Source organism: Typopeltis vanoorti, chromosome 1, assembly GCF_054136105.1.
Source record: "Typopeltis vanoorti isolate ZY-2024b chromosome 1, IOZ_Tvanoo_1.0, whole genome shotgun sequence".
In the NCBI taxonomy this organism is placed as follows: Eukaryota; Metazoa; Arthropoda; class Arachnida; order Uropygi; family Thelyphonidae; genus Typopeltis; species Typopeltis vanoorti.
The window spans coordinates 141,119,495-141,132,398 of record NC_143549.1 but is presented as its reverse complement, the minus strand read 5'-3'; the positions used below and the strand labels follow the sequence as shown (position 1 = coordinate 141,132,398).

Below are 12,904 nucleotides of genomic sequence, written 5' to 3'. Positions count from 1 at the left end.
CTAATAATGGAATATTAGGATCACAAAGTCACTCCTGATTTGCTCTTGACTATCTTTTACGTGTTTTTTGTAAATTTTTCCATTTCTATCCCCCAGCCATCTAATCTTATGTAGTATATCTCATTTCTCAACTTTATCAATACCACTTTTAAATGAATCCTATTAACTGTATTCACTTGCTTACCATTATATACTCTCTTGTTTACTGTCACTGATACCCTCCCTCAGTTACTATCATGTATTCGCTCTTGATCAACATTGTTTATAATCTCTATCTCTCTGGCTCACTATTCTGCCTGTACTATTGAATATATTCTGTTCATCACTTTCTTTCTTCTTCTGTCTTTCTGTCCATTCACTTCTTGTTCACTTGCTTTCATAAAAACATCACAGTCCATTAGGATATCAAAATTCCTACAAATTCCCCCTTTCTCATTTCTCGTTTCTCAGTATGCACATCCTCACCATTCCTCCAAGTATACATATTATATTCCTCGCATTGAACCATCCTTGAAAAATCCAAACTGCTTTGTTATACTTATGAGCTACTCTCTTACACTTTTATACTTTATTTCAGTTTATGAAACTGGATAAATCTACGTTAATATTTTGTTGACCATCAATAACTAGCATAGCACAGAGCAAAAGTTGCATGCGTTCTACAAGTGAGCCTTTTATTTTAGTGGACATTAGTAATTTTAGTAATTATTTTTGGTTCTATCTTACTTATTTAAGACTATAAAGTTTAGTATATGTGTTTGTTTGTGAAATTTAATACAGGGATATTATTTTAGAAAGCATTTTAATACATGTCACAGAGGCATACAAGGAAAATGGCATCTGGGTTTTACAAGAAAGAGGATCTCATAGAATGTAATGTATGTTCTATGTATGCATTGTGAATGGGCTGTAGTACAAAAGTGGGAATGGAGAGAATGTTTGTCTTAAATGTTCCGTGTGCCAGTGCAAGAAATGTGAGTTGTGTAGAAAGTGGGGAAATGAAGTGACAAATGTTAATGATGTAAGGAAAGATAGTAAAAGTGGTCTGGCAAATGCAGAAATAGTGAATGACCTTGCTCGAAATTAGAGCATTAAAGAAGTGGCTGATGAAGTGGTGGTAAGGAGTGAAATAGTGCATTTATGTTGCATCCTTCACAGGACAAAATGGGAGCTAGAGCAACTGGAGAAACAATTTTCCCTACCATCCCTGATGTGCAAAAATCAGGGATGGTAGGGAAACCATTAGTTTGCAGAAGGGAGAAGTGAAGAGATGATTGTTACGGCAGGAACAAATGATTTGAAAGGGGAGAAATATGCAATGAGAGAAGATATGAAAGATATGTATGAGAGAGACCGCTTGCATTTGAATGAGGAAGGATGTAGGCATCTGGAGAGATTGCTGTTCTGAATGAGTTGGTGTGTCAATGCAGGGAAACTAGAATGCCCAGGGCGGATGGTAGAAGGGGTGACCTCTTGTGGGAATGGGTACTTGGAATAAGGGGGACGACATCAGCTAACGCTGAGCCCAGTGGAGTCTAGAGGGGATAATGCTAGGTATAGAAACAGTGGCATTTTTATGCTTTATACTAATGCTAGGAGTATCCAGAATAAAGGAGAGGAATTGGTGGCGCTGATAGCATCAGCCTGGCTAAAGATTATTGGGATCACTGAGATGTGGTTGACAGAATAGGATATAATAACAGGAAAAGAAGTAGCAGGGTACAGCATTTTTTGGAGGATAGGAAGGAAAAGTGTGGTGGTGGAGTACTGCTTAAGATAAGTGACGACCTATGTCCTCTATGAGTGGAGGCTTTGGAAGGCAGTGACACTAATGATTTTGAAAGCATATGGTGTGAGGTAGACGTGGGCAAGACAGGATATTTAGTGAGGTGTTGCTACAAACCAAGGAGCACAGAGGGTGGGGACCAGGAGATGTTTAGACAGTTGAGCTTGGTAAGTGCAAGAAGAACGATTGTTATGGGAGATTTTAACTACAGCAGTATAAATTAGGGAGAGGAAGATGCATGTAGCAATAAGGGAATGGAATTTCTAGAATTCTTGAGGGACAAATGTCTTAGGCAACATGTAATAGAGGTTTAAGAGTTTGGATTTGGCCATAGCCTCAGAAGAGTTGATAATAACTGAGATGACATCTCTTCCACCAGTTGGAGAGAGTGACCATGTGGTTTTGACTTGGAAGATAAATAGACATGCAGGAGTATCAAAGAGAAGGGAACATATGTGGAATTATAAGGCAGGTGAATATAATGGTCTTAGACGTCAACTTGGGGAAGTTTAATGGAGGGAGGAATTGGAAGGCTGGAATATCATTAGTGCTTGGGATATTGTGAAGGAATATTTGTTAGCAGCAATAGTAAGCTGTATTCCACAAGTGAAGAAGAGGATACAATTTGGAGTAAAGTGGATGATAAACAATATTAAGCAGGAACTGAATGTGAAAAAGAGGTTATGGAAGAGATATAAGGAGACAGGTGAAGAGCAGATGGATGAAGAATATAAGACACAGGCCAGGAGAGTGACTAGTATGGTAAGGAAAGAAAAACTGTAATATGAGAAGAGATTGGCCTTAAGATCCAAAGAAAATCCTAGGGAATTTTTTAGCTATGTGGCCAGTAGGAGGAGAAATGATTGTGGAAGAATGACATTGTGGGATAAAAATGAGAATAGAGTGACTGATGCAGAGGATATAGTGGAATTGTTCAATGAACACTTTATTGGAGTATTTCATCCTGGAGAAGTAAATATTAATACTAGAGGGATAGGGCAGGTTCAAGTTTAGAGGTGCAGGAGAAGAGTGTGTTCCAAATACTGAGTACTCTGGATGTCAGTAAAGCTCAGATGATGTGAAGCTGGGAAGGGTTATTAGTAATAGTGCAGATGTGTAGCCCTGCATGAGGATTTGAATAAGCTAGACAGATGGGTAAATGAATGGGATGAGGTTTAATGCAGCAAAATGCAAAGTCTTGAAGTTTGGGATACATCGATGGGAGGCTGCATACTGGATTGGAGGAGCTGTACTGGAGGAAGTAGGGGAGACAAGAGATCTGGGGGTGATGATTGATAGAAACCTGAAATTTAGGGGACATATTGCAAAGGTGGTGAATGTAACACGGAGGATTGCTGCAATAATGAGAAGGACGCTGACCTGCAGAGATAAAAGAGTTATCATTCCATTGTATAAGACCCTGATCAGACCACACTTAGACTATTGTTCTCAGATTTGGTCCCCAGGATTTGAAGGGGATAAATTAACTGTGGAAAGGGTACAAAGGTAGATAACAAAGATGGTTTCAGGACTGTACAATGTTAATAATGAGGATCAGCTGAGGGAATGTGGACTGTAGAGTTTGGTGGATAGAAGGAGAGGTGATATGATTGAGACTTTTAAACTGTTGAAAAGTGGTTACAGGGTTGACACTGGGGAGTTCTTTCACTTGGTTGAACAGCGGGAAGGAGTGATGACAAGGGGCCATCCCTGGAAGTTACGAAAGGAAACTGTGAGCAAGAGGGTGGTTGGTTTTTGTGGGGCAGAGGCTAAGGCTTTTTCTTCAAAGGTCTCCATAAAGAAATTGGCCAAGGGTGGGGAGAGTGGTGAACCCATGGTTGTCCCCTCTATTTGCTTGTAGAATTTTCCCTGCCAAATGAAATAGCCTGAGTTCATTGTGAACTGAAATCCCACCAACTCACAAATCAGAAAACTTCACAGGCTCCTTAAGAAAGTCACTTCTTGGCCTGTAGAAGTTACCAACAGATTAAAGCCATTTAACTCTATACCCCCCCCCGCCCCATATTTATGGACTCTCAAAAATACATAAAGAAAATGTGCCATTACGTCCCATAGTGGATGGCATAGATTCCCCCACATACAAATTAGCTAAACATTTGGCCAAAGTGCTCACACACTATACTGGCAACACACCATCACACATAAAAAACTCAGCCCACTTCAAAGCCAGCATAAAAAGCCTTACACTCCAACATATGGACATAATGGTCAGCTTTGACGTTTCCTCCTTATTCACAAATGTCACACTCAAGGAAACTTTAGAGCTAATCCAAGCTAAATTTTCTCCCGATATCTCAGCCCTATTTCAGTTCATAATGAACTCGTTGGGGGGGGGGGGGGGTGGGGGGGGGGGGGGGTGGGGGGGGGGGGGGGTGGGGGGGGGGGGGGGTGGGGGGGGGGGGGGGTGGGGGGGGGGGGGGGTGGGGGGGGGGGGGGGTGGGGGGGGGGGGGGGTGGGGGGGGGGGGGGGTGGGGGGGGGGGGGGGTGGGGGGGGGGGGGGGTGGGGGGGGGGGGGGGTGGGGGGGGGGGGGGGTGGGGGGGGGGGGGGGTGGGGGGGGGGGGGGGTGGGGGGGGGGGGGGGTGGGGGGGGGGGGGGGTGGGGGGGGGGGGGGGTGGGGGGGGGGGGGGGTGGGGGGGGGGGGGGGTGGGGGGGGGGGGGGGTGGGGGGGGGGGGGGGTGGGGGGGGGGGGGGGTGGGGGGGGGGGGGGGTGGGGGGGGGGGGGGGTGGGGGGGGGGGGGGGTGGGGGGGGGGGGGGGTGGGGGGGGGGGGGGGTGGGGGGGGGGGGGGGTGGGGGGGGGGGGGGGTGGGGGGGGGGGGGGGTGGAAAACACACTCCAAACATCAACAAACTCCAGACCTCTTTTTCTGCACATTCTTGCAATCATATCATTCATTATCATTGCTCGTCTACTTAACTCGTAATTGTCAAAACGAGGCAGCACACACACTATTCTCCCATTGACACTTTTCCTCTTCACAATATCTAATAATGTTCTTAAATCTTTTCCTACCCGATTTATACTACCTCTCAGGTCATTCGTACCCACCATAACTATCATCTTGTCTGTTTCATGCCCTCTCTTTATTGCTAAAGCCACTCTTTCTATTGTACCATCAGCCAAGCACTCCTCATGCATACTACTCTCCATACCCTTAATCATAGAATCACCATATATTTTACCACTATTAACTTCATTCAAGTTCACACTCATGGACTCATTCTCTACACTATTCAGCATGACTCTCCCAGCTTCATTACTCAACTCTCTATTACTTACCCCCCCACTCTCACTACATCTCATTTCTTCTTGGCCACTTGTGGTTTTATTATGTTGACTCCCAATCACTCCCATACTATTTATTACTGAATCATTCACCAAAGACTCACCCATATGTAATCCTGTTCTAGTTACTTCAGCTAAAGTAATCTCTATAGTCCTAATTTCTCTGTTTAACACATTAAACTCAGCTTTAACTTCCAGTATCTCCTTACCGATCACTTCCACTTCCTCATGAAGAAGATGAAGGTCATTTTTCATTTTCATAAACTCCCGCCGAAGTTCTTCCGCTACGGTCCCGATGTCAGCTTCCATTCCTAAACGCTCCAGCCTATCCCGACACTTCTCACATACGTCGACATTTTCTTTCTTTTCATTTTGCCAGACCGACCACAGATCCTTCACATTTTTCGGTGCATACATGTAGCAGTTTCCGCAACGCATCCATTGCGAAAAATCTAACGCTGAGCCAGCCTTTCGTGTAATAGTAGAAGTCCTGCGCGCCGCTGACGTGCGTTTCTTGTTGGACGCCATCTTTACACGTTGATATAGTGAAACAAACGGCAGTGAAAACACAATATATACAACACAGTTCTAAACAATAATACCACTGAAGGACACTTGTTTCTAACCGATGCACAATTTTAGCACAATTTGTGACAAAGCCACGCTATATTTAACTTTAAAAACACGTTTTCTAGACTAGCTTAACTCGACCGCCACATAGCAGAACTAGATAAAGGGAATAGCTACACCATGATGCTGCTAGACTTTACAAAGGCATTTGACAGAATTATTATTACTATTATTATTCAGGCATCAATGGAGTCAAAAGACTCATTGTGGGAGGTCCTTCCTTGGAAACACAAAGTCTATCATACCGCTCGTTGAACTCATTGACCGTTCTTGCACTCACCACTCTATCAGGCAATGTAGTCCACGGTTCGACCACTCCTCATCCTCTTGCTCACAGCTTCCTTATATTGCAACTTCAAGGGATGACCCCTTGTCATTGCTCCTTCCTGCTGTTCCACCAAGTGAAAGAACTCCCCAGTGTCAACCCTGTAACTACCTCTCAACAGTTTAAAAGTCTCAATCATATCACCTCTCCTTCTTCTATCTACCTATATATCTGCAGTCCACATTCCCTCAGCCAATTCTCATAACTAACATTGTACAGTCCTGAAACCATCTTTGTTATCTGCCTCTGTACCCTTTCCAGAGCTAATTTATCCCTTTCAAATCCTGGGGACCAAATCTGAGAACAATAGTCTAAGTGTGGTCTGATCAGGGTCTTATACAATGGAATGATAACTCTTTTATCTCTGCAGGTCAGCGTCCTTCTCATTATTGCAGCAATCCTCTGGGTTACCTTCACCACTTTTGCAATATGTTCTCTGAATTTCTGTTTTCTATCAATCATCACCCCCAGTTCTCTTGTCACCCCTACTTCCTCCAGTACAGCTCCTCCAATCCAGTATGCAGCCTCCCATCGATGTATCTCAAACTTCAAGACTTTACATTTTGCTGCATTAAACCGACCCCCATTCATTTCTAAAACCGACCCCCATTCTGCACTATTGCTAATAACCCTTCCCAGCTTCAATGCCACATGGAAAACTAGTACAAATTTCATAGCAAATGGGAATTTATATGAAGCAGTAGCATGGATAGGGGAATGGCTAACGGACACCAGAGAGTAGTATATGGGGAATGGAATCTAGGAGAATGATGGTAACTAGTGGAGTATATCAGGGTTCTGTACTAGGCCACTACTCTTCAATTTGTATATCAATGATATAGGGAAACATTTAATGGAATGATACTCCGTTTTTTTATGATGATGATGATAATGAAAAAAGAGGGAGAGAAATAGTTGATAAGCTGATGTAGATATCCTGCAATATGATTTAAATAAGAAGAAGAAGAAGAAATTGGCATTGCGGGCAAAGGATAATGATTGTCAATTTAATGTTACAAAATATAAGGTTATGTATGCACAAATTTGATTGTAACAATTATCGTAGAATCAGCTTACTTAGTACCTGTTATAAAGTATATGCAAAAATCTTAGCATATAAACTTAAACATATAGAAGACCCAAAATTAATAGAAGAACAAAATGGATTCAGAAAAGGCAGGTCTTGCATAGACTCTGCATTTACGTTAAAATAATTAATTGGAAAACACAGAGAAATGAACATAGAAACACACATAGCTTTTATAGATTACACCAAAGCATTTGATAAAATTATCAGAGAAAAACTATGGGAAATCCTAGAAGAATATGAAATACCAAACCAACTCTTTAGAGCCTTATATAATATATATCAAGATAATAAAATATTTGTGAAGTACAATAATTCAGCATCAAGCTGGAAACCAATAAATCAAGGAGTACGTCAGGATTGCCCTCTCTCACCAATTTTATTTAATATATACATAGATAAAATCATAAAAGAATGGAAGATAACTAATGAAGGAGGATTCAAGATAAACCGTAACACCAGATTAGCCACTCTTATTTTTGCTGATGACCAAATAATCCTTGGAAATAATGAAGATGAACTACAAAAATCATTATGGAGTCTAAATAATCTGATAAAAACATATGGTATGGAAATATCAACCAACAAAACAAAAGTCATGGCCTTCAAAGGTGCTAATCCAATAAGAAGCAAAACAGTAATAAACAAAATAATAGAGCAAGTAAATACATTCAAATATTTAGGTTGCACAATATCATATGAAAATGAAGCTGATATAGAACCAAAGATGTCAAACTTTTTAAAAGTAACAGGCATTATAAATAAAAATTTTAAACCCAGTTATGTACAAAAATACACACGAATAAGAATCTACAATACAGTAGCTAAACCAACCTTACTTTATGGCAGTGAGATATTGACAATAAAAAAAGTAGATGAAAGAAGAATTGAATCATCCGAAATGAAATTTCTGTGCAGAACTGAAGGAGTCACAATAATGGACAAAATGAAAAGCAGAGAAATAAGAAAAAAACTTGGAATTGCAACCTCCCTAAATGAAACAGTTATTTGCTATAGAGAAAAATGGAAAGAACACATACTAAGAATGAATAGAAGCAGAATACCTAAACAAATTCTAAATTACCACCCAAAAGGTACTCGATGCAGAAGAAGACCCTTAAAAAGATGGAATTGAGTCTGGAACAGGCCACTTGGCCTATAAGCCTGGAAAGGAAGAAGAAGAAATTGGCATTGTGGGCAAAGGATAATGATTGTCAATTTAATGTTACAAAATGTAAGGTTATGTATGCACTTCAGATTGAAAATGTTGCATACAGTGTATCATATTGATGGTACTGGATTGCAAGAAATTGATGGAGGCCAGGGATAATGGTGAACAGAGACATATTGCAAAAGTTGGTAAAATAGGTCAAAGGATAACTTGGTTATCAAAAAACATGCTAACAAGTAAATTATTATCTCTCTTTAAAAAGCAATGATTCAGTTTCATCTTGACTACTGTGCACATATTTGGTCACCTGAGTTTCTTGGGGGATCAGGAGGTGGTACAGAAGATCCAGAGATGAGTAACCAATCTGGTGATGGGTCTGTGGAATGTTCCCTATGAGGTTGAAGGTACGTGATAGAAACTTATAAGATATTAAAGAGGTTTTATAAAATTGATGCAAAGGAAATTTTTCAATATATGACAACTGTCAGAGAACTTGGGATCATCCATGAAAGTTGTGTATGGGTGTAGTTAGTAAGGATGTGCAGACTAGAATTTTTGCATGGAGAGTGGTGAACAAATTGAATAAATTGCCAGAATTAGTTGTAAGTACCATGACAGTAAATGAGTTTAAGAAGAGGTATGATAGGTATTGTGTTATGTATAAATGTTAGTGCAAATCTCCCAAGATGAGTCTCTGGATTTGACTCCACAGAGATACCATATAATAGTAATAATGATAATCTCTACAATAACTGTGTACACTTTCAGAAAGAAACTTATTACCATATTGCATCAAAACCACTGCTACTATTTTCACCTTGTATCTTCACTTTACAAACACAACTCCTTTGCTATAATCAGTGGTACTCTCCCTCCATTCTGTTCTTCCCATCCTCACAAAAAAAACCATCTTTATTCCTGTCAGGATGTGACTTCTCCATGGCAGCTACTGTATCACCACCCCTTTTATACTTTTTCCAGATTCAAATGCTCCCTTTGCATCCCAGGTCATCCCATTTCTTTACTGACTATGCCTCATACACTCATTTACTACTGCTTCCAACATCCATCCTTCTCATGCCATGTTTCTCTATCCACGCTAAATTCTCAAATTTCCTTATCCATTATTCGTGCCTTCTCATTCTTTTCTCTCATGCTGCTTTTCTCTCTCACATTTGCTAACACGTTTTCACTCTTTCCTACCCTACTCTTCTGTTATTCCACATCACCACTTACTTCCTCAGATCTTCTGTTCATCCCCATCTCCCACTGACTCACACTAATTCTATTCAAATACAGATCATCTGTCCCTCAAATTCATCTCACATGTTCAAAAACTGCACTCCTTTCTCCTCATACAGTTCTGCCAACATACCATTCATGATCTTTGTTCATCATTTCAACTAATTACTGTCATCCTCATGCAAAACACACTGACTACCTTTCCTACCACCATCATTTACTTTCCTCAATAACCCCTCATATTCATTCTCACATTCTCCTGCTGCCTAACCAAATTATTTGTTCTTATAACCACCAATTCACTTGTTCCTCATATTCAAACCTTCTGTCATCCTGCTCAACCTCTCTCATGCAAAGCAAATCTCACAACCTCTCATTCAATATGTCTCCGATAGCAATATCCCAACAGCACTACTGTTCAATTATTCATTACCTCTTTAACCTCAATCCTTCCGTAAACATCTATTAATATTTACCAATAATCAGAGCTTGAAAAATTTTGCACCAGTTCACCAATCAGGCAAATATCTTACTTCTAGTGTCAGCTGATGCAAAGTATTGTACACCTACAGTTCATAGAACTGGGGCTGGCAGATTGTCAAGAATAGTCAATTCATGCTGAAGGGGAGAAAGATATAAAGGATGTATGAATTGGTCACCAACATGTGCTTTATACGTAAAATTTTAAAACTGTTATACAAGCAAAATAGTTAACACTTTAAAAACCACAATGTTCATAAAAGAAAAGTTAATCTTCCGATGTGTAATAATAACCAACTCATCCCACAAGACGGATTGATTACCCTATTATTAGAATGGATTCTCCTTCTTCTGACATGTGCAGAAGTGTCGAAGGGTCTCGCATCTGTGGGCGTACAGTACCTTGGTTGCCTAATATGTCACAGTTGTATGTTGATCCAGAACCTCATCAATTTAGAAATTTTTGTTAATGCTACAGCTCATTTTTACCCAGAGTAACTACTAATGTTGAATTAATGTTAATTACTTTATATAAATATTAAATGTGTTTTTCACTTTAATGAAACATGAAGTTTCATTAATGTGAAAAAGAAGAGAATGCATGGTAGGTAGTCGCTCATCCCCACCCCCATAAATATATCCATACATACACTCATAACAAACCAATATAAACTCCACACCATTTAACCAATGCTGTGGATTTTTCCACATCACTTTGTAATGCAACAATCTCACTCTTAACAACACTTTACCTTAATAACAAACAACTAAATCAAACAATGGCTATTCACTCCTCCCCCTACCCACACTCATAACAAATACTGTATTTAACAAAATGGTGTGGATTTTTCTGCACCATTCTGTGATGAAACAATCTCACCATTAATAATATTTTGCCTTGGATCACCAAACAAAAGGATCCATACAAATGAACCTAACAAACAACTGTCTCAATTAACTTAAACTATGACAAAACAAAATCAGATTTATTTTAAAGTGGTTCAGGAAAAGCTGTAAACCTACAGTATAGTACATCTGTTTTGTAGGAAGGCAACATTTGTTTTTTCTATTTTTTTTATTAACTTTTATATATTTTCTTGAATTATTTATTTTTACTTTGTCCAGAAATACTGCTCTAGAGACCAAACATTTAACTTTTTCCAGCCACTTTGGTTCTTTAATAAGCAAAACAGTGATCTCACACCTAGAAATAAAATAATTAATCTTCCACCTAAGGGCAATTGTAAACATCCATGCCCAAGGCAGGATTCTGAACCCATAGACTATTGGTTGAAGAGCAGGTATGCTAACCACTTGGTTGAGCAGGATGATAAATTATTATTATTAAGGACTCCCATGTAGTCATAAGACTCATTGAGGGAGGGCCATTTAAACAACACAAAGTCAATCATACCATTCCTTAAATTCATTCACCTGTTGATGCTCTGACTACACTATTAAGATGCATTCCATGAAAGATGCAGCTAATCTCCATGAAAAAAAGCCACTCCTCATCCTCTTACCACTTCCATCCTAACTTCAAGGGATGGCACCTTGTCCTTGCTCTTTCCTCTTGATCTACCATACAAAAGAACTCCCCAGTGTCAACTCTGTCACTACATCTCAACAGTTTAAATGCCTCAATCATATCACCTCTCCTTCTATTAAACAAACTCCACAGTTTGCATGTCCTCAGTCTATCCTCATAGCTCACATTACAGTCCTAATATATTTTGTTATCTACCTTTGCACCTTCTCCAAGGGGAGAAAAAGTTAATTTACCCCCTTCAGATCCAGCTGATTAAATCTAAACACAATAATCCCGGTATGGTCTCATCAGGGCTTTATACAATGGAATCACCATACCTCTATCTCTGCTAGTCAGCATCCTTCTCAGTATTACAACAATCCTCTGGGTTACCTTCACCACCTTTGCAATATGTCCTCCTACCTTCAAGTTTCTATCAAGGTCCCTTGCCTCCCTTGCTTCCTCTAACAGATACGTGGTGGCGATCCATCGATGGATCCCAAACTTCAAGATCTTACATTTAGTTGCATTAAACTGAGGGCATATGCCTTCATTGATTTTACAATCTGTTTGGCATATTCAAAATCCTCCTGAAGGACTACCACATCAGCACCATTATTAATAACCCTTTCTATCTTCACATCACCTGCAAACAAGTGAATATCTCCCTGTGATCCATTGACGATGTCATTATTATAAAGGCTAAACAATATGGGTTTCAGTACTGAGCCCTGAGGGATCCCACTTGTAACCTTCTGCTTCCTTGATACTGTTCCATCGTATACGATGCTTTGATAGCTATCAGACAGCCAATCTCTCTCTCTCTCTCTCTCTAATCCAATTCACTAATCTGATATCCAAACCCATATGCTGTAACTTAAATATCAGCTTATCATGTCACACCCCATTAAATGCCTTTGTAAAAGCCAAAGAAATGGCAGTATATGACTTTCCCCTCTCTTCAACTGCTCTGCTCTTGTTACTTTATCATAAAAGGCAATATTAGATTACTTAAAACAAGAGTGTCCCTTAAGAAATCCATGCTAACCTTCACAGATAACATTACTCTCATCTGCCCAATGCTGTATACTATCACTCAGTAATTTCTCCAAAATCTTAACAATTACTGAAGAAATAAAATTTGGCCTATAGTTTGACACTTCCATTCTATCACTACCCCTTTGCAATGGGACTCTCTCTTATCCTCCTTCCACTTCTTGGATATCTTTTCCATAGTCAGACTCTCACTGAAAACCAAAATCAACAGAGTTGTCAGTTTGTTAGCAATTCTGTAAACCACGTGGTGAAATTCCATCCAGTCATATCACCTAATTGACATCAAGAGAATTT

General features: G+C 39.9%; 1 protein-coding gene across 1 annotated transcript in view; it reads right to left on the bottom strand.

The window, feature by feature from the left end:
- The window catches only part of LOC150110484 (carboxypeptidase N catalytic chain-like), a 157,557-nt gene that overhangs the window by 69,903 nt on the left and 74,750 nt on the right, over positions 1 to 12,904 (bottom strand). The gene's annotated exons all lie outside the window — the stretch shown is intronic.